Source organism: Orycteropus afer, unplaced genomic scaffold, assembly GCF_000298275.1.
Source record: "Orycteropus afer afer isolate SDZICR_OR568_19922 unplaced genomic scaffold, OryAfe1.0 scaffold00530, whole genome shotgun sequence".
NCBI classification, from domain to species: Eukaryota; Metazoa; Chordata; class Mammalia; order Tubulidentata; family Orycteropodidae; genus Orycteropus; species Orycteropus afer.
Window position 1 is genome coordinate 1,726,303 of NW_006922117.1, and position 4,347 is coordinate 1,730,649.

Genomic DNA, 4,347 nt, shown 5'->3' on the forward strand with positions numbered 1-4,347 from the left:
TCCAAAATAATTAATCAGAAAGTTTAAAGCTTGCCTCTATTTGTCACACATTGAGAGTGACAAAATTCCAAATTTGAAAGAGGTTTCTAGAGACACACATGTTCTGCACAGCAGCTTGAATTGAGTGTGTCTTACATCAGAGGAAATTGAAATATCATTAATAGAGAAAAACATCTCCTAGAAGTGTGCATCAATTCAATACTTTGGGTCCCAATCCTACAGTAAACTCAGATTGCTCCATTTATCTCTGATCTTATTATTTAGGGTGTTGGAATCCAAAGAAATGCATGTACTCCTTTATTGGTTACTACAGCAGTTGTTAAAGAATTACTTTGTAAGATCTGAAATCCCATTTCAACTAGGCAATAGTGTGTAAGAAATGTAGGTGGGTAGATAAGGAAATCAGAGGTTTGCAGTGGCATATTAAATTCTGAAATGGGACATGATTCTTGCCACTTAGATGACAAAGAAATGACGATACAAACTTTTCTATAGTTTTTCAGTGTGAGAGAGATTGGCATAAAATGTAGAAGAGGGAAATAACATGGGGATTTTAAGTTCCTAAATGCAGCATTACATTATTAGTGATTTTAATGCAATTATCATAGCTCTTATAAATAGTAAATCCCAGCATTCTCCAATAGTCTATGCTTTGCGTGGTATTGCACATGAAATTGAGTATCAGATGTAGCATCAGAAGAAATTGAACTGATAAATATCCCTAGAAATATAAATCCAAGTATAGACTCTCTGTACAATAATGAAATGATAAGCAAAACATAAACTGGATTACCTTTCAGAAAATAGGGCTAATAACATCTCTTGGAGAAAAATATGTCAGATTCTGAGGTTAACAGGGTGCTTTTTCCATTGTTTAAATGAAAATAGTGTCATAGATTGAATTTTGTCCTCCAAAAATATGTGTTAACTAGGTTTGGTCATCATTCTCAGTTGTTTGGCAGTTATGCGGATGTTATGTAAATATAAGGATGCAATTACTGCCACACCCCCTATGATGTGATCTGATGTGATCAGCCTGTGAGTTGTAAGGGGATTAGGGTTGGATGAAATAGATTTACTCAGGTCACAGTTCTTCTGAACTGACTTAAGAAGAACTTCCCTGGGGTGTGGCCTGCACCACCTTTTATCTTAAAAAAACCAAACAAACCAAAAAAAAAAACCTCACTGCCCTCAGTGGGCCTGACTCATAGAGACCCTTCGTTGGGTTTCCCAGGCTGTATCCCTACAGAAGTAGATTGCCCAACCTTCCTTCCCAGGAGTGGTTGGTGAGTTTGAACTGCCAGGCTTCTGGTTAACAGTCAAATGCCGTAGGCAGTATGCCACCACAGCTCCTCCCACCTTTTATGTGCGAGCAGAGAAAGAGGGATTTCAGTGCCCCTAAGAAAGAAGAGCCAGCAGCAGGGCAACTCCTTTGGCCCAGGGTTCTCTGCTGAGAACCTGCTAGATATTCAAGGACAGATGCCAAGCCACGTGAAGATCATCCAGCAGCTGAGCTCGAAGACACGGGCCCATCCTCCAGAGCCAACAGGCAGAAAAGTCTTCCCTTCTGAGCTGTTGTTGCTATGTGCCATGGAGTCCGCTCTCATAGCGACCCCTCCTTGGGTTTCCCAGGCGGTATCGCTAAGGAAGTAGATTGCCCACCCTGAATTTAGACTTCTAGCATTGTATAATGTGGAGAATAAATTTCTTTTTGTTAAAGCTATACACTTATGGTATTTCTAACACAGCAGCATTAGATAACTAAAGCAGATGGTGATTATCAAATAAATATCTAATATATATATATATATATTCATAATATTATGTCACCACTAATTTGCATTAGAATAATTAAGTTTAAAATGTAGAAAAGATTTACAGATTAATTAGTTATAATTTCTGTTCATATATTTATATCTTTTCATTTAACTTGCTTTATAGCATTTTTTTTTCTTTTATGTGAAGTGTTGAGTTACTACTGGTACACCAAGAGAATTAAATAACAGGCAGACATTGCACGACTTAGCTTTTGATGTTGAGAGAGACAGAAAATCAGGCTGGCCAGGTCAAACAGGCCCCTGACTCAATACCTGTGGAATTTAATGCAGACCACCATATAATTTTTGCTGCTGGCTGGCAAGCCAAGCCCTTGTTGTTGTTGTTGTTATGTGCCGTCGAGTCAGCCCGACTCATAGCAACCCCTCCTTGGGTTTCCAAGGCAGTATCACTACGGAAGTAGGATTGCCCAACCTTCCTTCTGAGGAGTGGCTGGTGGGTTTGAACCGCCAGCTGTCTGGTTAGCAGGCAAGTGTCTTAGCCACTATGCTACCAGAGCTCCCCCAAGCCCTCAGGCAAGATAAGAAATTACATCTCAAAACCCCACAAGCTTGACCATTGTAGAATGCTAATAAACCTCAGAGTTGTCCTTCAAGTACCTCAGCAGGTGCAGAGCACACACAGTGAAACTCACCTTGACGTATTAAGTGACCTTCCACCAGAGCAGTAAAGAACAGGAACCCTTTGCTGGGACTCAAACCGGGGTCCAGAGATATCACGTATGCACAACATCCAGAATAAGAAATGGCAACATTCCAGCAGCCTTTGCCACAGGTTCCTTCCTTGTCCCTACCTTTGTAGTGGAATCCATCTTGGCTATCTCCTGCGCAGACACCTAACTTTCAAACCCACCTTTTCCCCAGAAATCCCACCTATTCTATGAATAAAGATGATGTCTTATTCCTGCTAAAATCCTTTATAAACTCTAGGGTATCCTTCGCTCAGAGCCCCTCCTCTCTCCTCTCTCTCTTTGATACACTTTGGTTGGTGTGGACGTTTTGCCTCTCCTGTTCAATTTTTTGTCAGTGGAACGCATGGGCTCCCTGCTCAGTGTTACCAAGGACCTGGTAACACTGTCTATCCCAAATGTCTGTGACATACAGTGATAAACAGCTTCTAGTCATGTATCTTCAGGATTCAGCTGATCTAAACAGATTTTGCTGATATCAGCTGGGCCCGCTAACACATCTGGCTGCTGAGTTTGTTGTCTTTCGTTTTCCTCCTGGGATCAGTTAGCGCTGGGATACCTCTCTGGAGGCACTGGTAGAAGCCCAAACAAGCAAATGAAAATATTCCTATTTCCTTGAGATCTAGGCTTGGAAGTAGCACAGTCAATTCTGTCTCATTTTACTGGCTAAAACCAGTCACATGACTTATATTTTAGTTGGGAAAAATCAAATCAAATAAGGAAAAGAATGATACAGGAAAGAAATGGTTAAGAATAAAACCATCAATGAATTCAAACCAGTCATCTTTTTTCAGTTACTTTTATAGTTGCAAAGAGCCCAAAATGAATATCAAGAGTCTTAAATAATTATTTACTTATGATTCAATTAATAATTAATTTAATTGTGAGTTGTCCTAATAATCTACAAAAATGGCTTTACTAACAATGTAATGATTTCACATAACAATTACCAGTATTGGGATTTCCCTTAGCAATGTTATTAGAGACCCAGACTTTTCCTTTCCTTCTGCTCAAATATCTGCTGTGTGTTGGTCCTCCATAAGGTGACCTCTAGCAGGACAAGCACTATGTCCTTACACAGAAGTGTCCGGAGCAGGAAGAAAGTGGTGGGAGCAAAAGGGCTACTTTGTTATCAAGTAGAAACATTTTCTCAGAAGGCCCTAGGGGTTCTCCTTTACGCTTTATTGCCAAATACTGAGGTAAATGGCCATGTGAACCAATACTTAAAAGAAGAAAGAAACTTCTATGATTGACTTCTTTCTGATTAATCTGCTCTCTGGATATATCACTACACACTCAGAGTTGGGGTTCTCATAGCAAAGAGTATGTGCAAATGTTGGGTTTGTAAAAACATTGCCATAGCCGAGTAAAAGGTAGGAAGCATCAGCAAAAATATCTTAACGTCAATTTAACCTTATACATAATGGCAGTCTTCTTAAGGTTTCCTTTGGGACTCTATAAGTGCAAGCCATTGTCATTGGTTGGTGCATCAGATAGAATTGATTACAATCACTTTGTTCTCTTCCGAGTGTTCCTATCATCTAAGAGGAATTTGCTGCGTCTTTTTTCACATATAAAATTCTAATTGTATCTTTCACTTAGGTTGGCAAGTTGAGAAGATTATAGAGCTTACATAAAGAAAAAATCTGGCATGCAAGATTTAGCTGTCACACAGATTATGTGTGAATAAAATTTTCCATTATACTCTCCAAAATAACCTCAGATTTCACAATAATTACGTGGAAATTGTTGAAGTGTTTGGTTGTTATTTTCCACCAGCAAAGAAGGCATGGAGTAGTAATGTTAAAGTAACTATATAATAT